Source organism: Triticum aestivum, chromosome 3D (genome assembly GCF_018294505.1).
Source record: "Triticum aestivum cultivar Chinese Spring chromosome 3D, IWGSC CS RefSeq v2.1, whole genome shotgun sequence".
Lineage (NCBI taxonomy): Eukaryota > Viridiplantae > Streptophyta > Magnoliopsida > Poales > Poaceae > Triticum > Triticum aestivum.
In genome coordinates this window covers 558,047,754-558,072,759 of record NC_057802.1, presented here as the reverse complement: position 1 = coordinate 558,072,759, position 25,006 = coordinate 558,047,754, and the positions used below count along the sequence as shown (strand labels likewise).

Here is a 25,006-nt window from a genome sequence, read left to right as displayed (position 1 = left end):
AGATGGCTACAAGCTCTTCTTTGAGTCGAATAAATTTGTAATATCCAAGTATGGAACCTTCGTTGGTAAAGGCTATGAGTCAGGAGGCCTGTTTCGTTTATCCTTATCAGACGTTTGCAATAAAGTTGTTAATCGTATTTGCAACAATAGTGAATCAAATGTGTGGCATTCACGTCTTTGTCATGTTAACTTTGGTTGCATGTCGCGACTAGCGAAGTTGAACTTAATCCCTAGTTTCACCACTGTCAAGGGATCTAAGTGTCAAGTGTGTGTGCAAGCTAAGCAACCTCGTAAGTCTCACACGATTGCGGAAACGAGAAATCTTGCACCACTCGAGCTCATACATTCAGATCTATGTGAAATGAATGGTGTTTTGACAAAAGGTGAAAAGAAATATTTCATGACATTAATTGATGACTCCACTAGATACTGCCGTGTGTATCTTCTGAAATCTAAGGATGAGGCTTTGAACTTTTTCAAGATCTATAAAGCTGAAGTGGAAAACCAACTTGATCGGAAAATCAAGAGGCTTAGGTCCGACCGTGGTGGAGAGTATTTTTCCAATGAATTTGGTGCTTTTTGTGCGGAACATGGTATCCATGAGAGGACGCCTCCCTACTCACCTCAGTCAAATGGGGTGGCCGAAAGAAAGAACCGTACTCTAACTGATTTGGTTAACGCCATGTTAGACATATCGGGTCTCTCCAAGGCATGGTGGGGGAGGCGATATTGACGGCATGTCATGTCCTAAACCGAGTCCCCAGAAAGAACAAAGAGATAACTCCATTCGAGGAATGGGAGAAGAAAAGGTTAAAACTCTCTTATCTGCGAACATGGGGTTGTTTGGCGAAAGTCAATGTTCCAACTCCAAAGAAGCGGAAGCTTGGACCAAAGACTGTGGATTGTGTTTTCCTGGGATATGCTTTTCATAGCATTGGCTATAGATTCTTGGTTGTAAAATCTGAGGTACCTGACATGCATGTCGGTACGATCATGGAGTCGAATGATGCAACTTTCTTTGAAGATATCTTTCCCATGAAGGATATGTCTACCTCGTCTAATCAGGAGATGCCTAGTTCATCGAATCAGGAACTAGTTACAATTACCAACCCTGCCATTTCGATGGAACACTTTGAAAATTCTGTGGAGGAGAACAATGAAGTTCCTACTAGGAGCAAGAGACAGAGGATTGCAAAACCATTTGGTGATGATTTTCTTGTGTATCTCATAGATGAGACTCCTAGTTCTATTTCAGAGGCCTATGCATCTGAAGATGCTGACTACTGGAAGGAAGCGGTTCGTAGCGAGATGGATTCCATCCTGGCGAATGAAACTCGGGAGATAACTGATCGTCCTTATGGGTGCAAACCTATAGGATGCAAATGGGTATTCAAGAAGAAGCTTAGGCCTGATGGTACTATTGAAAAGTACAAGGCTCGGCTCGTGGCTAAGGGTTATACCCAAAAGGAAGGTGAAGACTTCTTTGATACTTACTCACCTGTGGCTCGACTGACCACTATTCGAGTTCTACTTTCACTAGCTGCCTCACATGGTCTTCTCGTTCATCAAATGGATGTTAACACTGCTTTCCTAAATGAAGAGTTGGACGAGGAAATTTATATGGAACAACCAGATGGGTTTGTCCTAGATGGTCATGAAGGAAAAGTGTGCAAGTTCCTGAAGTCTTTGTATGGACTCAAGCAAGCACCCAAACAGTGGCATGAGAAGTTTGAAAGAACTTTAACCGCTGCAGGCTTCGTTGTAAACGAAGCTGATAAATGTGTGTACAATCGCCATGGTGGGGCGAAGAAGTTATTCTTTGCTTGTATGTTGATGACATACTGATTTTCGGAACAAATCTGAATGTTATTTAGGAGGTCGAGGATTTCCTAGCTCGTTGTTTTGAGATGAAGGATTTAGGAGTGGCTGATGTCATTTTGAACATCAAGTTGTTGAGAGACGATGATGGTGGGATTACATTTCTTCAATCTCACTATGTGGAAAAGATCTTGAGTCGCTTTGGCTATAGTGACTGCAAGCCCTCTCCAACACCATATGATGCGAGTGTGTTACTTCGAAAGAATCGAAGAATTGCTAGAGATCAATTGACCAGTGCTACAAGACCTGACATCTCTTTTGCTGTTAGCAAACTGAGTCGGTTTGTCTCAAAACCAGCAGATGTGCATTGGAAAGCTATAGAGAGAGTTTTGCGTTATTTGAAAGGCACTGTGAATTATGGAATTCACTACACTGGGCACCCAAAGGTGCTTGAAGGGTATAGTGACTCATACTAGATCTCAGATGCTGATAAGATAAAGGCCACGAGCGGTTATGTATTCACTCATGGAGGTGGCGCTGTTTCTTGGAAGTCTTGCAAGCACACCATCTTAACGAGGTCAACAATGGAAGCAGAACTCACAGCACTAGATAAAGCTACGGTGGAACAGATTGGCTTCGCCGGCTCTTGAATGACTTATCGATTGTTGAGAAACCTGTAGCAGGTATCCTTATGAACTGCGACAATCAAACTGTGATCACGAAAGTGAGCAGCTCAAAGGATAACATGAAGTCATCAAGACACGTTAAGAGAAGGTTAAAGTCTGTCAGGAAAATGAGAAACTCCGGAGTTATTGCATTGGATTATATTCAAACGTCTAAAAATCTGGCAGATCCTTTTACTAAGGGTCTATCACGTATGTGATAGATAATGCATCGAGGGAGATGGGTATGATACCGACAATATGAGTTGTTCACAGTGGTAACCTATTCTATGTGATCGGAAATCTCGTGAATTAGATGTGGAAGACAAGTTGTTGATCAACTGAGAGGAGAGTATCCTTACTATTAACAATACCACTCCATGAAGATGCAATACTCTCCTAAAACTGTATGGCAGGTTGATGTATATCTTAATGTGTTCTAAGTGGCTCATTTTGAAGAACACACCTATATGACTCTGATTGTTAATCGTCGCAATCTATGAGAGTAGGGTTCTCTCTAGTAAACTCATGAAAGGTCTCGGAGTTCGACGCATAAGCTCCACCCGTGGGGAAGACCCACGGTAGCCACGTATCGGTCAAGGCTTTATGTGAAGGTAGATTCGCAGAAAACTTGCAGTTCAAGGCCCAGTCCACTGTTCAACTTGCTTACTAGTGTAGCATAGAGTTCTAGGTGGAAGTTCAACTTAACAGTCTCCACTGCAGTACCGGTATATAAAACAGTGTTTTGGAACTAAAGGCAAATTCTATGTGCCTCTAGGATCTGGTGGGGGATTTCTTGAATTTTATCTATTTATGGGCCTAGCTCAATAACAATTTCATAAATTCCTAACAAATCCTAGAGGCCCACTTAGGCCATTCATGCAAGGCAAGGGACAGTACTAAAGTTTAGTCCCACATTGCTAGTTTAGAGGGAGTTGGACCTCTTTATAAGGGAGGTTCTTTCCCCACTTGTATGAGCATGAGAACAAGAGGGACATCCACGCGCGCTCCTCCTCCGCCGCCCTCCTAACCACGCCACGCCACGCCATGCATCGCCTCGTCACGACGCGGGTTGTGGGAATGAGCCGAGCCGATGTCTAATTTTTTGCCACGCACTACGGATATACGAAAGGTCACTCGGGAGCTGGAAAGTTTTTGCTGTAGTGGATATTAAATACGAACGCTGCACCCTTCGGCTGTTGTCTGTTTGTTTCATCTCCCTCGTTCCCTTCAGCTCCCGACGCAGCCTCTCGCCTCCTTCTCTTGCGCCTATAAAAGGGAGGTCGCTCCTCTCAGAGAGACGCACCAGAACTTCTTCTTCCTCTCGCCACCGGTTCCTTTCTCTGAGCTGCCGCAGTCTTCCTCATGCCGGCTTGCGGCGTGCACCGCGAGTCGGGACAGTACGCCTTCGAAACCGCACCATTTTGAGTCCTGTACGGGAGAAGGGTGATAAGGTTTTTGGGAATGCTCCGCGCGACTACTGACTTCTTCATCACGGACTCCGACGACTACTTCCCCGACGATGACTTCTTCCCCGACGTCGACAACCTTATCGACGGCATGGCTGGAGAGGATGTCGGCCCCAAGTCCAGTGCTTCTGCTGCTACTGTCCCGTACGTGTTCTTGTTCTTTCTGTTAGGAGTCCTGTTACAGTTCTTGGCTCTAGTTTCTGCCCTATGTATGTTAGGTTCTATGTCGTATAAGCAACTTCATCTAGTGTCTGTTCAAGATGTGTCTAGCTCAAGTTCATATATGCAGACGCTGTTTACCTTCTCTCTGTCAGATTGCATGACTTGCTTTATATTTGCTATATTAGTCATGTTTTATCTAGTATTTCCGTTAGCAAAATTATTTGATAAATTGCTCATATTTCCAACAATTAATTATTTGGTAAATTGCTCATATTTACAACAACAGCGACGCCGCGGTTGCCGAGTTCCTGAACGGCAGCTCCTACAGGTATGAGACGCCTGAGGAAAACTTGGTCGACGTGGTGCTCGCCCACCCTGCGGCGCTGCGCGTGGAGGAGATCCGGCTGGTCGCCAAAGAATGGAGGAGCGACGCGTACTATGACGGCGAGATCATCTGGGATCGGATATGCGCCTACAAGCTCACCCTCGACAAGCTGCCGTGGGAGACCCTCCGCGTGCTGGATCTCACCAACTGCCAGGGCCTCTACCAGGCGAAGAAGGCCGCCGCTGTGGTGCTCCCGAGGCTGCCGTCGCTCAGGCTGCGGCATTGTGGTCAGCACCTTGTCTCTCTCCAGAGCATCATCGATGCCGCGCCGGTGCTCGCCGCTGTCCGCCTCGAGTCCGTCCTGATCGACGCAACAAACCACGACAACTGCTGGGGCTGCGGTAACAAGATCGACCGCTGGGCCAGCAGCGATGAAGACGACGACGACGACGATGACGATGCACCTCAATCGCCGCCCAAAGAAGCTGCACCCTGCCGCCTCCGATGCCCAGCGGCCACCCTGCTCGTGCTGGAGAGGTGCAAGTGGGAGGAGAAGGAATATGGGCGCCACGGCCACTCGTACCGTGACGACGATGACGACAAGCTTGTCAACCTGATCGCTGCCGAGATCGAGGCGCCGAGCCTGCGCCGCTTCAGGTACAAGGGATATCTCCGGCCGTTCTCATTCAGTTCACAGCCACCGGAGTTGGAACAAGTGGACCTCGAATTTTTCCCGTACCACGACGACGATAACCACAAGAACAAGGAACCAAACCGCATCCTAGCGACCATCTGGCGATTGGTTCGGAGCTTCACCAGCACCAGGGAGATGAAGCTAAGGCTGAACCACCTCGAGGACATCGCCGTCCTCAGAGAGGCGAGGCGGGTCGAGCTCCTGCCTGCATTCCGCCGCCTCGAGCGACTCGAGCTGCAAGGGGTGCACAGGCCGAAAGGCAAGACCGCGTCGGTGACCATCGCGAACCTGCTCCGCCGCTGCCCCCTGCTTCGTGACCTCTGGAGCAACCTCACAGCGAAGGACCAAGAGGCCCGCAAAAATTATCAGCACGCACATGAATTCTTCGAAAGAAAATTCCGATACGACCGTGACAAATCCATGGATTGTCTTGACCATTGCCGCCGCGACTCGGAGCCGGACACGGTTTCCAAGGAAGGAGAAGGCGATGGTGCTAACAATGACGAAGTTTCTGAAATTCCTGGCTTGAGTCGCTCGTTCGAATGCTTGCAGAGCTCACTGAGGAGAGTGTGCCTGCAATTCCAGTTGGAGAAGTCCAACTGTCTCGGTCTCCAGCTGATCAAATTCTTCGCCGAGAACGCCATGGTCCTTGAAGAAATGCATATCGATGTTGGGAACAGAAAGCTGTGGGAGCACATGAATAGCAAGGTCGAAGCATGGATAGCCAATTCATGCAAAAGAAAGCCAGGAGCGCCAAGCTTTGTAGTCTTACCCCTAAAGAGATGGCTATACAAAGAATGAGATTTGTGCGTTTTTGACATGGGAAACGTTTCCAGACGGCGCGCCGGTGGAAACGTTCCACCGGACGCGCGCGGGCCCTGCGAGCGCTATTGATCGTGCGACTAGCGATGGAAGCACCACTTAGAAAAAAAAAGGCGACGAGAGCACTGCTTCCAGTCATTCTTTTCCCCATCTTCTTCTTCCCCGCAACGAGGACGCCGGGGCACCCGCATCACAGGCACCAGCCCCCGCCCGCACCCACCAGCACACATGTCTCCGGCCGCGCCCCCGGCACCCTTGGCCATGCGCGTGCCCCCGATGAGATCCACCGCCGCAAGCCTCCCCCTCTCCTCTCCCTATTCCTCCTCCACACCTCCATCTCCTTCTCAGGGAGCATGCTACTCTGCTCAGTTTTTTTTGCTGGAAGCGGCTTGATTGGGAGCTGGAAACAGGATCCTTTTTTGCTGCAACCGGTCATCGCCGGAGCTGGAACCATCACTGTTTTGCTGGAACCGGGCGGAGGACAAGCTGGAACTGGCATTTAATTTTGTTGCGACCGGCTACAGAAAAGCTTCAACCGGCGGCAAAAAAAGCTTCAATCATAGACGAGGAAGCCATGGACGACGCCGAAAAGCTGCAACCGGCTCCCTTGTTTGCTACAACTGGCGACAGAAAAGCTTCAACCGGCGGCAAAAAAAGCTTCAACCATAGACGACGGAAGCCATGGACGACGCCGAAAAGCTGCAACCGGCTCCGTCATTTGCTACAACCGGCTTCATTTTTGATACAAACAAAGGATGGTCGTGGGGCACCGGCGATGACAAGTTTTGCTGTAACCGTAGATGTTTTTTGGTACTACCGGCGAAATTTTTTGCTACCTCCATCAAGGGAGAGCTATGACCTCGCGACGGCGGCGATGATGATTTTTGCTGCAACCATAGTTGGATTTTGCTACTACTGGCGAAGTTTTTGCTACATCCATTCTCAAGCGCGAACAGCGAGCACGAAAACAAGATGCTGTTGTGAGGTTCCCGCGAATCCCGGCGACGAGAACTAGCAAGGAGCAGGAGGGGAGGAGCGGTGCTGCGACCTGGAGGGAGGCGGGTAGGAGGAGAGCGCGGCCCCCGCCCCGCCGAGCTGCGCGAGATGCAGGAGGGTGCGTGCGTGAGATGCGGGGGAGGAAGACAAGGGTGCTGCCAGAGGAAGAAGGGAGCTGGGACAAATCGTTTTTACCTAGATCTGACGGTCTAATGTAATTGGATCTGACGGCCCGCGCGCGAACGGCCGAATCGTTGGGCCGGCGCGCCTGCGCAGATCAGTTCCCTTTTGACATGTATACCCTTTTTAGAGGGAATACTTTTCTGTAGAGGAGGTTCTCACTTTCAATAAAAGTCACCATAACTACAGAAATTATTGTATGTAGGATATAATTGTGCGATCAATCTTGGAGGGTTGAGCAAATGATAAGGAGGTGGAACAGATGGTTACTCCTAGGTCAACAAGCATGTTGTGCTATGCTTGTTTAATTTTTTGAAAACAAAATTGCTACACTTACGGACAAGTTACGGATGAAACTTTCTTAGGCTTCTCGGTCTCACTGTTTTTCTCACAGAAATGCACGAAACTTGTACGAAGCTACCTAGTTTTAGCCGTTTAGGATGGTGTGATCCATATTTATAGCCTGAAAAAAATGACCTACACTACTATTCATTGGCTCACACAACTATTGACTATCTTAATAGCTAAGCTAGGACAGCTCACTGCAAGCATATTAAATTTAAAATTCGCTTCTTCCACTGCTTGCCGCAAAATAACGACGTATTATGATGGTGGCCTGCCAATCAGAGATCTCAGCCTTAGAGCATCTCTAGCAGATTCCGTAAAAGTCGAACCCAGAAAACGCGTTTACAGTTCGCTGCAGATCAAATATGCGGGACGAATTCGTATGCTGCAGATCAGATCACGTATATAAAACTGTAAATTTTAGAAAAAAAACATTCACGGAAGAAACTTGCAACGACTTTCATCATAAATAGTTGATCATCATACTACATCATAGATAGTTGTTCATCATACTACATCATAGTACTACATAGGGCGGAGGGGGGGTGTCTCTGTGGGCCGTGCAGCGTACTCGACCCTAGGCTATCAAAATCGACGGGTGCGGCGGCAATGACGCGGCGGACGAGCTCAGTCCTCGTTGGAGTCGAGGTCGATCCAGACCTTGGCCTGCTCGGCCTTCATGACGCGCAGGTCCGTCTCCTTGGACGCGTGCGCCTACGACGCCGCGACGCCCTGCTCGAGGAAGATCTCCTCGATCTCGAGCTCGCGGCGGCGCGCGTCGGCCTCTTCCTCCTTCCTCGCCGAGCACTCCATGATGGCGCGCTCCAGGTGGTCTTCCTGCACCCGGGGGAGGTAGTCTTCAGGGCCGATGACGCCTCGACGCGGCGGGTCCGCGTCAGCCTCGAGCTTCACAGCGAGGGGCTCGAGTCCTCTGGCTATCTCTTGACCGGAGTGAGCCGCGACTTGCGGTGCCCGCGGACGAGCTCCCCAGAGCAGAGGAGCCGGAAGAGGTGCGGCGGCGGACCGCTAGCTCGTGCTCGTACTCGTCGAGCTCGCGGCATTCGAATGCCGGCGGCGGCCGACTCTCATAGTTGATCCACTTGCGTGCCCCCCACTTGCGTGCGGCGTCGGAGATGCGGCGGCGGCGGCGCTCCGCGTCATCCCCACCACTTCGGTAGCCGTCCATGGGCCAGGAAGTGTCGCTAGGGCCTTTTTTAGGATCACCGCGGTGAGAAATTGGGGCAGAGGTGCAGGGGAATCGCAGCGGAGGCGGATAGGGTTTGACTTATATCCGAGCGCCACTACAACAAAATAGGCATGTAGGGGCGCTCAATGTAGGTGCTAGAGGCACAATAAATCATCTCTAGCGGATTTTAGAGTCGCTCATTAAAGCGTCCTTGGAGCGTCTCCCCACGCACAGGGAGCGTGTCTACATGAAAATGAGACGTTTTAAGAGCGTCTTTACAAAGCGTGTCTACATGGATGAGACGTTTTAAGAGCGTCCCCATGCCGTTAGAGACGCATTGCTAAATTCATGCTAGATGCAACTGCATATATTCTCTTCGGTTTTATAATTTCTTAATTAAGTTGCACTTAATTAAATTACTTTCTTATATTAAACAGTTTGACTCCCATTTACATATCAGAAAATATTCAGAAACTGTATGGCATCGCGCAAAATAATAGCATTGTATTAATGAGAGCAGTAGTATTTTACAAACTCAATTGTACACATCATCAATAAAAAAATTACATGTCACAAACAAGTTGAAATATATCTACTCCCTCCGTTTCTAAAGATAAGACATTTTACAGATTTTAATTTGGGACTACATACGAATGTATATAGATATACTTTAGAGTGTAGATTCTCTGATTTTGCTCCGTATGTAGTTCATATCAAAACCTCTAAAAAGACTTATATTTAGGAACGGAGGGAGTATATGATTTCTAGTTCCTACATCCTGATAGTGGAAGAATAGCTCCTTGCTTTCTCTACTTCTGTAGTTTATCCTTGTGGTGGCTACCTTTAGAATCCGCACGTACAGGTTTTCTGCAAAGAAAGCAAAATGAGATTTAAAAAAAATTATTGGAACTTCTACCAGTGAGCTCTCCTTTGCTGAACATACAACCATAAGAATAGAGAATGGTATTTATGTACCACACCCAGTAAACATGCCCTCCAGAAGTTTAATCTAGTCTGGCTGATGTCATGTTATGATACGAAGTATAGATACGTATACTGTAAAAGGAAGGAACATCATGTTGTTGTTGATGGATATACCTTACAAAAAAAATGTAAAGAAATAACATCAGGTTAACATACGGGGACTGAACTCTCATGGTTGTTGACACTAATAATCTCCAAGCCTTAATACTATCTCTACATAAGAGTATAAGACGACATTTACCATAAAAAAGTGAATTCTCATGGTAGTTCACATTAATAATCTTCAGTCTAACACAAAAGCGAGGATGACGCCATTTTGCTGCTTCAGACATAGTGCAATGCATCTGATCCAGATGTTTCACATAATCACATATGATTTGATTTTACCAAAAATGATAATATATCCATCCACGGTGCTCTTTATCAGACTACATCAGAAAAGTTTCTGCAGATGAGAAACCACATGTATGAGTTGATCTCTCCCTCTTATAGTACAAGGCATGTTTATTCAAAAAAATAAACAATATTAGAACGTGGGCACAAAGTTCTTATTATCAGTTATGGGGGAAAATGAATGTGATTTGATAGTTGATACACGAGCATTATTAACTGCATGAAAAAGAAAAATTGATTAAGAACACTGACCATCTTATTCTATCAGGATATTCTCATAGGCCTTTTATCAAGCACCAACATTCGTGTGCGCCAATAATTAGGAAGCAAACAAGTGTAAGATCGACTTTAAGTTGAACTAGTAGTTTAGTCAGTAAAAAGATGAGAATTCAGAAAAAAACGACAAAGTATTGTTGTCCCATATTGTAATAGAGATAACCTAAAGTAAATGTAATGTCAAGATTCTCCTCCACAATTAAGTACGCATCAAGGGAGGGGCTCTAATTTTTTACTTGGAAAGAATTGATAGAACAACAACTAAAATTAAAAAAGTAGATCAACTCACCTATAGATGAATTGGCCGCCTTGTGCGCTCGCGCAAGTCCCTTATGTTCTCCAAATCACCTGCTAGCTTGCCGCTAGTCGACAGTGGCGGGCACGATCGAGATCAGTCTACCTGATGGCAACATATAGAAAGATAAATCTCAATCAAAGTCTGATCGACACCGACACCGACAGTGTAACAAACGAGCGCCTAGCTGATCAGTACCATGTCTCGTTAATGGTGGTGGTGGACCAGGAGTGCAAAACTTGGGGGCGGGGGTGAGTCAGTACTCTGTAGCAGGAGGTGGCGATGTGCAGTTCTGTGCCGGCCCCGCCATCCGTCATCTTCCCTTCCAGCCGTAGTACATCGTGTGCCGGAGCTGCAGGTCGAGGCGGCCGGAGTGGGGCTGGGCGCCGCCTGGAAGCTGGCCTCCCTGAGACCCCGAGGCTGCTGCTGGCGGCCGGCGAGCGACGGGGGAGGCCAGGAGGGGGGCGTGTTGACCTGCGACAGCGAGTCTGCGATGGGGAAGACCAGGATCTTGGAAGAGGCGGCGGCGTGGCATGGCGGCGCTAGGTTTAGAGGTCATAGAGATCGCTCTCTTTTTTCACGGTAGTTATTTTCTTAGCCCATATCGCCAGTGGCGGAGCTACAGGAAAAAGGCTGGGCGGGCCGGACTAAGGAATTACACATAGTACTTGTACTTAAGGCCCAAATTTCATATCATCCTTCCCCATTTTCGGCTGGGCTGGGCGGGCCACGGCCCATTCAGCCTTGCCTAAGCTCCGCCAGTGCATCTCGCATGATGGGGGGGTAAGGGTTGATGGTGGTTTTTTTTAGAACGGTTTTGACGCATCTAGATTTTTTTTATGGGAATCAAGGGACGATGTCCTTTGCGCCTCAGAAGACGTCCCTATGCGCCAAGTGATTTTGAATAATGAGACGTAGATAAAAGCGTCAAATAAAAAACGTCCCTATATGTCTATTTTGTTGTAGCGGTGAAACTACATAAATAATGATGAAGACGGTCTTTTTTCGGGCCATGGTAAACTTTTTATGGGCCGGGCCCAGGATACATTGTCTGTTCTGGCAAGAAAACGGGCCGAACCTGTATACTCGTCGGAATTATATCGCTTCGGCCCTTTTACGGTGTCTACTAGAGATGCTCTTAGGAAATCTCTGCGTGAGTTAGGCTGTATTTTGTGAAAGCGAACCCAACAGGTCCTAAGACAACTACTACCAGTCAATTTCCGTTTCCTTTTGGCTGCTATTGCTATGCAGCTGTGAATATAGCTGGACTGGAATCTTCAGGCAGGTTTTTTTTAACAACCTTCAGGCAAGTTCTATATAGCAAAACTAAAAGCCACTGCTACTGACATGCATGCAATATATTGCATGTGTTAACTATTGTGGCTATATCAAGATTAATGCTGACAATGGTGAACATGTTAAGCTAGATATATTGATGGAAATAAATGCTATTGATAGATCATACTTCCTCCGTCCCATAATATAAGAGCATTTTTGACACTAGTGTGTTGTTAAAAACACTCTTATATTATGGGACGGTGGGAGTAGATGTGAAACCATTGGTTTTGAGATGCATTGTCTCGAACTCACTATTGTAAAGTTTCAGTTCGTAGTCTTTTCTTATCTGAAACTCATCGGAATGGTTTTGTTGTTATTCTAGAAGTTGTTTATGTGATGCTACGTGAGAAAACACCACGTATATGTAGACGGTTATGTATTTCTTTGGTGATTGAACTCCGAAATTAAAACCTAACAATTTCCTTTCACTTGTTTTTTTGGGTAATAATAGATTGTTGTTTAAGAACTATATTGGATGAATTGTTTTTGGTCGATATGGTTTTTGAATTCTTGTGCTACGATTATCTCTAGATTATACTGGAGACATGCATTACATGATTACTAGATTATAGTTTCTCACGTGGAGATACTCAATGGTGTCAAATCTGATGTGAAGGCTCTACATGAACCATGGCAAGTGACATTTTTCCTTCCTTAGGAACTTGGCCCCTGTTTGGAACAAAAGAATTTTGCCGGAATTTTACATGCCCATTGAATTGTACGATTGACTTTTAAAAATCCTACAAGAATCTCTCCTCTTCTCTCTCCTAAAGAAACAATTCCAGAAAAATTCTTGTGAAGCATCCAGACAACTATGTTGTACAATTACTGTGTGTTTTAGATTCCTCTAGGAATCTACAAGACATTACTTGCAATTCATACACTTACCCGTTCGTATGTTTTTTCTACCCTTCATTCCAAACTAGCCGCTAGCATATTTTTCGACCCAAGATGGTATCCGGCATTCAATAAGCTAAATATGATTTGGTCCTTTACTTTTGAAAGAACAGCTAAAGCAACGAAAATATCTGTTTTTGTAACTAGCAAATGTGTCCGCTAGTTGCAATGAGATAAGTATACCCACTTCCTCCTTTTTTTAGCTGCACACATCCTCCTACGAAAAGAACACAAAACATAAGGCGCGATACAGCGAGCAATGTGACCACAACAATGTTTTGGGTCTTCATATGTTTCTCTTTGTTAGCCAATCTGTTTTGTGCTCTCTTTACTCTGCAACACAGCTATTTCTTGTTCCACCGTTCAATAGTTAGACCATAAGTGACGGAAATTATGCAGAGTTTGTAACTGGGTGGAGGCACTGGTTGCATTGAACATTACATAATTGCAATGAACATTAACGTGCATATATAATTGGTGTCGACATGAATGCTTAAATAGGATCTGCTATGGAAATATTCAGCCGCTCAATTATGATGTGACTATAGAAAAATTAATCGTTTTCACAACAAAAATGTCTATGCTCAACAGTGCAATAGTGGCATACGCAGATTATTTAAAATTTTGGACGTAGTTTTCCTTAGCAAAGTGAAATCTTGAATTTTAAATTCTAACTACAATTATTCTCTTTGTCTCCCAAATATGTGCCAATTATTTTGCTTACCTCATAAATGATCCCGCCAACTATATATTTAATATACTATATGTTTTGTATCTATACTTCTAAAGACCAAATGGAAAATAATTTCCTTCATGGAAACTAATTGCATTGTAATCTAAGTCAAAATACCATGCAAATAAATTGGTTGCTCTGCGCATATGCTGGCCACGATTCGTTGATCCGTTACTTCGCGATTTTAGCCATCAACAATAACTCTTGCGTGTGTATGCTGATCGTGTGCCTTTCGATCAGCTAGCTTGGCATGCATGGCTAGCTAGATTCCCCACGAAATCAAACATGCTGCTTGGTTCGCATTGCCTTGTGTACGTCGCCGCGTATTCTAGGACACCTATCATCTTGGAAACTAATCGAGTTATTATACCATTGGTCAATACAGTAGGATATGATACAAATTTTACGTTCCTATATACCTAAGAGATTGATCCCCACTAACCTTTTATCTTAACATGCAAACATGCCACATCAGCATACAATTATGGATAGGATAAGGCCCACATTAACATGCAACCATGCATCATAAAGACCCACCACCACATGCAACCATGCATTGGAAAACAATTATCATTCTATTGTTCAACTTATATTCAATAAATATTTTATCAAATATAACAAGTCGTATGTATTTTTGATTTTGGTTCATGTGTTCTTAATCAAAAAAATTATATTCCACACAATCAAATTTCTTTGAAATATATTGTAATCAATTCCCGCAGCACATTAACATGCAACCATGCATCATAAAGACCCACCACCACACACTAGTAGAAAAAGGGCCATTTGTCCCGTTCATAAGGCTCATCTGTCCCGGTTGGGGAACCGGGACTAAAGGGTCGTTACCAATGCCTAGGCCTTTAGTCCCGGTTCTTATACTAACCGGGACAGATGGGCCTCCACGTGGCCGGTGCTGCGAGCCCAGGCTGGAGGCCCTTTAGTCCCGGTTGGTGGCACCAACCGGGACCAATAGGCATCCATGCGTCAGCTGTTCAGGGGCTGGGGTTTTTGTTTTTTTCTGAAAGGGGGGGTGGATTTGGGGGTTTTGTATGGTTAATTAAGGTGTTTCATATATTGTGTTAGGTAGCTAATTAATTAATAGAGAGAAGTGTCCTCTCTTATCTCCGTGCTTGGTCGATGCTACGTACTATACATAGAGAGGCCCTCGACACGCTAGCTAGTAAGAAAATGAAGGAAACCATTAAGTACAGAAGTTCGTCATGCATACCGAGAGAAGTGATCGACCTCTCCTTCTCCGAGAGATTGGTCGAACAACAAGTTTTCGTATTATCTATCCGACGCTACTGGCTACATACATATACAATATGTAAGATCTCTTACAATCCCCTAGCATTTGAACTCAACTTCCACATGGTATTCTCCGGCTTTATTGATGACGTGGTCAAGAAAGAATCCCGCCAATTCCTCTTGAATTGCTTTCATGCGATCTTGTGGTAGGAGTTCATTCCGCATCTGCCACGTCTAATTTGAAGAAGGGGGTTAATACATATATATGAATGAAACTCAACAGAAATGATGGTGTAATAAAATGAAATTGTGAATATTATTGCTTACGCACTTCATATTGTCTTTTAGAGTAGCCCCGCTTATTTTTCAAAGTCGCGTTGTAGATGAACTCGCACACGTAGTATCCACAGTAATCATTCCCTTGTTCCTGCCACAAGCACTTTACGAGAAATAGAGGTCAATCAAACTGATAATGAAGCATTATAAATGGCATTGATGAAAGTAGCTAGAATCAACGGGAGATGCGCGCAACTAGCTAGCTAGTAGTACTTACTTTCGGGTATGTATATCGCAGCTCCTTCGGCAGTCCCGGAGCTTCTGCGGTGAACTGTTTCCAAACCCTGCAAGACAAAGAAAATAATTATTACTTGAGATATCAGGAAATAAACAAAAAGTTGCCAATATGGTGCGATAATGATCGATTGAACTTACTTGTTGAGAATTTTAGTCATGTCGGCATAGGTTTCGGGATCTTTTCCTCTCGAGTCTAAGACGGTTACTAGTCCCCGCTCAAGCTTAATCTCCAGGAGAATATAGTGGAAGCTGCGCACGCATGCATAACTCATCAATTACATTACTATAACCTCGCTCGAGTAATAAGGGAAACCGAATATGCACACGACAGTAATACTCACTTGAAGTTGTAAGGAAAGAGTATTAAATCTTTGTTTTGATTTATTAACAATGATTTGAGCAAGTTGGCCTCGGCCTCTTCGGCGTTCTTTTTAACCTGAAATTCATCTATGAGATTTGTGTTAATGAACCCAATATCATACATTTCTGCTTTTCTGCACTCGACGATCTTCAATCTGCATAATATAGTGAGGATAATTATAAATACATGCAATGAAAGAGCTGAGCTATATATAGAGACTTAATGACTGAAGTAGTACTTACAGACAGTAGCAAGTGACCGTTAATTTATCGAGGGCCTTTTGATTAAAGAACTGGAAGAACTCCTCAAATGGAACATGCAACAGATCAGTTCCAACGAGGTCGTGCTCCTCTTTAATTCTCAGATACAAAGTATTCGTCCCCCAGACTCTCTGCAGGTTTTCATGTACCAATTATGGAATCTTCGCATCATCGTTGTTAGAGATTTTTCATCTTTGACGAGAGGCTTCCCGTACTCGTATCTGGGTTCGTCCACCTCCAAGAAATCATAATGTACATCGTCGGACAGGTAATCTCCAAGATTGCTATAACCGGGCACCATCCCCGGAGCATTAGCGACGATGTCGCTAGACACATTGAGCGGGGGGAACGATTGGTTCGCTTGTTCGCCAAGTTGGGCTATTTTTTTCCCAGCTGCTCGTCGTTCTTTTGACCTTTGATCACTGACAGTACTTCCCGACCGCTCCGCTTCAATATATGCCTTTAAAGTAGTGCGCTCATAGTTGGTTTTCAGCGGAGACTTTGGTGGTTTCCTCAGGGCATCGATAGTGCGCTTTGCTTTCGCTGGATATACCTTCTCCTCCGGAGGTGGATGTCTCTTTGCTTTCACCCCTTCAAACAAGTCCTTCACTTCTTTTTCCACGATCTTCTTGTTTTCTTCCGCGGTCATCTCGTACGATAAGTTGTCTAGAGGCTTGAGAGGTGGACCGTATCTATATTGCCTCCCGCCTCTGGTTGTACTGCTAAACGCCGGAGCAGACGGAGCGGCTGCGGCTGTCTTCTTTCGTGCTTACTTACGAGGCGGAGGAGAAGGACTACGACGCGTCGGAGCAGCCGGGGCGGCGGCGGGTCTCTTCCGCCCTTGCTGGCGAGGCGGAGAAGGAGGAGGCTGGTGGCTGCTCGGGCGTGCCGGCGCAGCGGAGAAGGAGGCGGAGTGCCGCCACGCGCCGGAGAAGGAGGCTGAGTGCTCTGATCGTCACTCGCCGGAGGAGGAGGAGGAGGAGGCGGAGGCATCCAGTTCGGAAGGTTGATGAGCTCCTTCCGCCATAGGCATGAAGTCTTCAGACAAGAACCCAGCCGAGTCTCCCTTCACCCGTAGGGTGGTCAAGATGGAGGTCCTCAAATCCTTCTGTGATTTCATCCACCATCACCCTAGCATATCCTTCTGGAATCGGCCGACAGTGAAAAGTTGCGCCAGGTTCAGGAGGTGCAACAGAGCCAACTGCCGCCTTGACTTTCAATTCCATCCACTTCGTCATAAGGTGGCAATGCTGAGACTCCGTGATAGCATCTACGGGGTAGCTAGCAGGAGCCGTGAAGACAGGCTCCTGAAGCAGCTCCGTGGAAGCCACGCTACTTCTTCGCTGAGATGGCGGGGTAGCTTCGGGTGTAGGTTCGGCAGGTCGCGTGCTGCGAACTGCCTCTCGTTCCTCTAGCGCTTGTACCCTTGCGTGCAGCGCCTGTATTTGGGTCAACTCCTTTTTCTTCTTCCTCTCCCGGTGTTTGTAACCGCCTGCGTCAGGAAATCCAGCCTTCCATGAAAGGGAGCCTGGCGTGCCTCGTGTCCGTCCGGGTGCTCAGGATTCCCGAGGGCCTCTGTGAGCTCGTCGTTCTCTCTGTCCGGAACGAACGTCCCTTGCTGCGCCTTTTCGATATACTCCTGAAGCTTCACGATGGGTGTGTTCAGCTGCTCGTCCGTCCAAACGCACTTCCCTGTTGCAGGGTCCAATTTTCCCCCAACCCCGAAGAACCAAGTCCTGCACCGGCCTGGCCAGCGTCGCGTCTCTGGTTCGATCCCTTTATCAATGAGGTCATTCTCAGCCTTGTCCCACAACGGCCGGGCTTTCAGGTAGCCACCTGACCCCGTGCGATGGTGATGCTTCTTCTTTGCAGCATTTTTCTTGTTTGTCGCTGACATCTTCGCTGCTCTCTCAGATTTCTTTTTGGTGACAAATTCGGGCCACTGATCTTTGATCTTCTCAAATCGGCCGATGAACTCAGGAGTCTTGTCTTGATCGACAAACGATGATTTCAGCTCATTCTTTCACCTCCTGAATAGCTCAGCCATCTTCTTAAGAGCATAAGCCTTGATCATTGGCTTTTTAACTGGATTCTCCGGATCCTCCTCTAGCGGGAAGGTGAAATTTTCCTGCAGCGCGGTCCAAAGATCAGCTTTCTGCCTATCGCTGACATAAGACACCTGAGAGTCTTTGTCCTCAGGCTTCAACCATTGCTCGATGCTGATCGGGATCATGTCCCTCACTAGAACCCCACACTGAGCATTAAATTTTTGCTTGGTCCGGAGGGGTTCAATCGGTTGGCCAGCGCGATCAATTTCGATGATCGTGTACCTTTCATCCGCGTGCAACTTTCTCTTCGGGCCTTGTCTCGTTACCGAAGTGCTGCTCGATCTGGAGGGCTAGAAAAGAAGAAAAAGAAGAGTTAATATGTGTACATACCAAAAACAATTAATGCATCAATTAGCTATATATATAGTCAACACATGCTTAATTAATTAATATATATACCTGGCCGGACTCCGTTCGGTCACCGGAGCCGTCATCACAGTGTCCTTCCCCCTCCATTCGGTCACCGGAGCCGTCATCACGGTGTCCTTCCCCCTCCATTCGGTCACCGGAGCCGTCATCACGGTGTCCTTCCTCCTCCATTGTTGGATCATCGTCGTAGCCTGCTTCTTCATCCTGTCTTTCCAGACCATCGGTGCGTGTGTCGTTGAGAAACGACAAGACGGCATCACTTCCGTGTGCGGTTATCTCCCCCTACACCGCTTCTTTTGCTTCGTCTCGGGGGTGCGGATCCATAGTTTCTGCAAATATTTACAACATGGCAATTATTATTCAAACATGACAGATGGATATATTAGTGGCAAACGTTGAACTAGCTAGCTAAGCACAATAAGGAATCATATTAGTGGCATGGCATCGACGCTTCTCAAGGGTTTGGGGTGGCCTCGGCAACGCTTCAAGGGTTTGGGGTGGCCTCAACAACGCTTCAAGGATTCGGGGTGGCCTCGACGACAACGCTCTTTTAACTTGGTAAATTTGGGTGGCCTCAAGAGAGTTTGTCGGTCGGGTAGGGGCGCGGCGGGAGGGGGTACGAGACCGACATCGTTTTTTCTAGGCTTTGGGTGTCCTCGAGAGTTTTGGTCGAGCGAGAGGGCCGGGGGGTGCTCCCGTGGTATAAGTTATCACGGTCGAGAGGGGGTATATATATCGACAGCCCCTCATGTCGAAGTTATCCGGGAGGGGGTTACAACGACGACATACATACATGGGAAAATAGTGTTATCGGGGAGGGGGTATATCAACCCCCCCCCCCCTCGTGTTGAAGTTATCGGGATTGAAGAGAAGAAGAAGAACTAGAATTTTCTTACTTTTTCTTCAATGTAACTTTTGCATATATGAACATACATACATAAATTATACATACATGGAAAAAAATTGCTATGAAAAAAAAACATCATATATGAATATTTTGTATATACATCCATATCCATCCATCCATCCATTCATACATACATACATTGACAAATAAAATGCTATGAACAAAAACATCAGTAGAATTTTCTTATTGTTTTCTTAAATGTAACTTTTTGCACTAGAACTATTTCTAATAATTCCTTTCAAATGCCACAGAATTTTTGAGAAGTCCTCTGATGCCTATAGATAATTTTTATTCAAAAACCCACTTTGGTCATTTGAAAATTTTGAGCACAACTTCCATTTTTCAATTTTGGTCCAATCTTGGCATTGAATTACAACCCTATTTTTCCTTGCTAAAAAAATTCTGAATTTTTTACATCTTGTAGTCCTTCCTACTAAACCCTTAAGTCCAGAAGGGCAGCCCCAATTTCATCTGGCAAGTCCACCAAAAAAATTCATGTAGTTTGTGTCCAGCACTAAATTTTAATAAAACTTGCACTAACATGTTTTTCCTTTTAACAAACCAACTTGAGCATCTTCACCAACATCCAAGGAGACATCATCCTGCCAAGTTTCACATAAAACAAAGTTCCCTAGCTAGCCCTAGCATTTCATCAAACACCTTGTGGACATGGCTGAAAACATGCAATTCTCTGAAACTTTGCACTGAACCAACTTCACCATCATCACATACATGAAGGAAGGACAAAGGAGAGGGGTGGGAGGGAGGAGGGAGTACCGGCCTGTCCGGCGGGCAGTGGTGCGGCGGCGTTGACGGCAGGGCAGGGGCGTGGCGCAGCGTCGAGGCAGGGCAGGGGCGCGGCGGCGTTGGCGTCGAGGTCAAGGCAGGGGCGCACGGCGGCGGCGTCGTGGCAGGCTAGGGGCGCGACGGCGTCGGGGCGAGGCAGGGGCGCACAGCATCGGTGTCGGGGCAGGGCAGGGGCGCACGACGTCGGCGTTGGGGCACGGCAGGGGCGCGGCGGCGTCGGGGCAGGCAGGGCGCGGCGATGGCGTCGGGGCACGGCAGGGGCGCGACGGCGTCGGGGCAGGCAGGGCGCAGCGACGGCGTCGGCGTCGAGGTTCGGCAGCCTGGCGGCGTCGAGGTGTTCGTCGGTGTTGAGGCGTTCGCGGCAGATAGGCAGATCGAAGAACTGAATGAAAATTTTCACAAGTCCAACTTATATACACAGAGCATTGGTCCCGGTTCGTGGCACCAACCGGTACCAATGCCCCCCTTTAGTACCGGTTGGTGCCACCAACCGGGGCCAAAGGTCTCTTTTCAGCTGCCCAAAGGGCGGGAAGCGGCGGCCTTTGGTCCTGGTTGGTGGCACCAACCGGTACTAAACGGGGGGAATTGGTTCCGGTTGGTGGGACGAACCGGTACCAATGCCCACCTTTAGTCCCGGTTGGTGCCACCAACCGGGACCAAAGGCCGCGCACAGCGGCGTGGTGGTGGGAGTTTAGTCCCACCTCGCTAGTTGAGAGGGGAGCGCAGTGGTTTATAAGCCCCACTGCCGCACCCCTCTCGAGCTCCTCTCTATTGCAGGCTTACGAGCCTAATTGTCACTGCTATGCCAGATGGGCCTACTGGGCCTTCAGCGGGTCTGAATCCTTGCCCATTGATGGGTTTCTAGTCGTATTCAGGCCGTGGTGGCCCAGTAGGTGGCAAATTTTTTATTTTTTCTTAATTTTTTTGTTTTCTTTTGTTTTGTTTCTACTTACAACAAAATACTTATTTATTTTATTTTATTTTGTTTCTACTTATATATTTGCTATTAAAGTTTCTAACAAACAAAGTTCTTTATGAAAATTCTTTTTGCTTTTAGTGATTTTGAACAGAAAATACTTTGATAATTTTAGTTGCATCAATTTTATATAATTTTAGTTTCATAAATTTTAGAGGTTGCTTATAATGTTTTGAACAGAAAATACTTTCATAATTTTAGTTTCATAAATTTTATTTATGTTATTAAAGTTTATTTTATTTTATTTTATTTTGATTCTACTTGTATATTTTATTAAAGTTTATTTTATTTTGTTTCAAATTACTTATTTATTTTATTTTACGATAATTCTTTTTGCTATTAAATTTCCATGCATTTACTGATTATTTTATTTTGTTTCTCTTTCGAAGTATCAGGGTTTCATACGGAAACTCGTCTGTTACAAAAGGATTTCATTTTTGTTAACTTATTTGAACTCCATAGTTTTTCTATGTTCAAAATGCACCATTCAAAGCCACATCATCAATTTTCAACCCTTTCTGACTTTATTTGTTATTTTTCATGCATTTACTGATTTTTTTCAGCTATAAGACCCTGAAATTGAAAAGCACTACAAATGAACTTCGAAATGGTTAAAAGTTGGCATGGTATCATCATTTCACCCACATAGCTTGTGCAAGAAAGTAGAGAGGCTTACGGCAAAAACTGGATGCACTTCGTGTACAAAACGGACAATCTCTTTCGAAGTATCAGGGTTTCATACGGAAACTCGTCTGTTACAAAAGGATTTCATTTTTTTAACTTATTTGAACTCCATAGTTTTTCTATATTCAAAATGCATCATTCAAAGCCACATCATCAATTTTCAACCCTTTCTGACTTCATTTGTTATTTTTCATGCATTTACTGTTTCTTTTTCAGCTATAAGACCCTGAAATTGAAAAGCATTTCAAATAAACTCTGAAAAGGTTAAAAGTTGGCATGGTATCATCATTTCACCCACATAGCATGTGCAAGAAAGTAGAGAGGCGTACGGCAAAAACTGGATGCACTTCGTGTACAAAACGGACAATCTCTTTCGAAGTATCAGGGTTTCATACGGAAACTCTTCTGTTACAAAAGGATTTCCATTTTTTGGAACTTATTTGAACTTCATAGTTTTTCTATGTTCAAAATGCACCATTCAAAGCCACATCATCAATTTTCAACCCTTTCTGACTTCATTTGTTATTTTTCATGCATTTACTGATTTTTTTCGGCTATAAGACCCTCAAATTGAAAAGCACTACAAATGAACATGGATAGATAAGTGACCAAATTAATAGTAGTTCATCATCACATTAAAACCAAAGTACATACATAGTTCAAATTGAACAACATATAGCTCTCCAGAGCATCTAGTTAAACCATACATTGAAACTATGTAAAACCTTTCAATGCAACAACAAATGCGATCATAATCACAACTAATGTAACAATTGATCCAACGGCATAATGATACCAAGCCTCGGTATGAATGGCATATTTTCTAATCTTTCTAATCTTCAACCGCATTGCATCCATCTTGATCTTGTGATCATCGACGACATCCGCAACATGCAACTCCAATATCATCTTCTCCTCCTCAATTTTTTTTATTTGTTCCTTCAAGTAATTGTTTTCTTCTTGACTAAATTTAACCTCTCGACAATAGGGTCGGTTGGAATTTCCGGTTCAACCACCTCCTACATAAATAAAATCTATGTCACGTTGGTCGGCATAATTGTCATAAACAACAAATAAACCAAATAGTTATAAAAAGATAATATATACCACATCCGAATCATAGACAGGACGAGGGACGATGGGGGCGGATACCAGAACCATCGCACTATATAATAACAAGGAATAATAAAAATAAGAAAATTAGACAAGTATCTATCTCAAGTAAGAATTTTTTTTCTTTCAGAAAGAAGATAAGAACAAGAGGCTCACCACGGTGGTGCCGGCGACGAGATCGGCGAGGGCGATCGACGGCGGTGAAGACGGAGACGGGACGTGACGGACCACTAAACCTAGAAAAATCTCGGGGAAAATGGAGCTCGGAGGTCGAGTTTCGAGAGAAGAAATATTAACTAGTGTGGCTCGGACATTTCATCGGTCACCTTATGTGCATAGGAGGTGACCTAGAGCACCCAAATGCCCTCCCCTCACCGGCCAGCAAAAAACAGAGCACGGTGGAGTGCTCTGCTCGCTGGCGATGGGCTATATATAGGCAAATCATTTGTCCCGGTTCGTGGCTGGAACCGGGACCAATGGTTATGGGCCAGGAGCGAGGCCCATTGGTCCCGGTTCTTTCCTAGAACCGGGACAAATGGGTCCAAACGAACCGGGACCAAAGCCCGCGAGGCCCCGGCCGGCCACCTGGGCTCACGAACCGGGACGAATACACCCGTTGGTCCCGGTTCGTATAAGAACCGGGACTAATGGGCTGGCCAGGCCCGAACGAAAGCCCCTTTTTCTATTAGTGACATGCAACCATGCATGGGAAAACAATTATCAATCTATTGTTCAGCTTATGTTCAATAAATATTTTATCAAAAACAATAAGTCATATGTATTTTTGATTTTGGTTCATGTGTTCTTAATCTAAAATTTTATATTCCACACAATCAAATTTCTTTGAAATATATTGCAATCAATTCCCGCAGCAACGCGCGGGGCATCATCTAGTTTTACAAAAAAGGCTCTCCCCCGCTTTATATACAAAGCAACCCGCACATACAACTCGACAGCACACCTCACGCACCCAAGGCAAGATACAATGATGTAGAGAAACGGCAACACAACCAAGCTCGATGAACTAGGACTCCCCGATGGCGCCTTCAAGAAGGGGAACGATACCAGAGTGCCGCCGCTGCCCGATCCAAAGGATCATGGTCTTCACCCGGAGCCACCCGAAAGACAAAGAGAAGCCGTGATGATGCCTTCACGAAGGATACAACGTCCACGGATGCCGCCGTCATCGGCCTGGCCACGACCAGACAAGGGGATGACCCTCAACAATCAAAACTGCCTCCGCAATGTGGTACGGCCGGTCACGAAGACAACTGGTGCACCACCAGATCGAACGCCGAGCACCGGGCACCACGGCGCCCACACGGCCATGACCACCAGCCTGCACCTGAGACGCGAGCTCCGCCCATGAGCACCACGTCTCCCACCACCGAGGCCCCTGCCCTGGAATCCGAGACCACCCGCGGGCAAAATTTTACGTATTTCACTTAGTGATATAGAAATAAGCCGTAGGAGCCTAGAGGCTTGGAAATACATGTCACAGCAGAGCGCACAGAAACCAGCGGGCCAACCACACGCGGAAGCTCCCACGGGCGTGCACTGCCCGCCCTTAGGGTTGCCCTCGGCTGCTTGTAATTTTATACGGCCGCACAGCCGGCTACCACCTCCCTTTGCCTAGCGATGCCTGCCCCCGGCGTGGCCCTCGGCCATGGCCGACCTGAACAACATATCACCGAAGGGTCGCGATATCGGGGGTGCAAGGTGAGTACGATGGAGTCATTGATGTGTAACCCCCTAGTAGTCAACGAAAATGCTATACCTACGTAAACACCTACAAAGGGTTAGGTAACTTGCCAAATCTTAATCTTAATCGCCGCCTGATTTTCACTGGGGTGGGCCCTTCACCCCCCACTTCCAATCATAATCTTACAAGTTAGCATGTACGTAAAACAATTACGTAACCCTTCGTGGGTCTAGCATTACTGAGTAGTCAGTGTGCAACCCCTCTTATTACTTGTGGATGTGTAGTTTTTCACTCCTAGTACACCCTGCCCTACCTACCCTACG

The 25,006-nt window shown here is 46.0% G+C and overlaps 1 long non-coding RNA gene across 2 annotated transcripts; it reads right to left on the bottom strand.

Annotated features, from left to right (window-relative positions):
* Positions 1–9,325: 9,325 nt before the first annotated feature.
* LOC123075411 (uncharacterized) lies at positions 9,326–11,123 on the bottom strand. 2 transcript variants are annotated; one of them, XR_006436135.1, is made up of 4 exons: positions 10,806–11,123; positions 10,602–10,712; positions 9,885–10,088; positions 9,326–9,526 (listed from the first exon to the last, which is right to left on the bottom strand). It is a non-coding gene; the product is annotated as an uncharacterized lncRNA (long non-coding RNA). The 2 variants fall into 2 exon arrangements; XR_006436136.1 differs by having other exon boundaries at positions 10,871–11,123.
* Between the last annotated feature and the right edge of the window lie 13,883 nt (positions 11,124–25,006).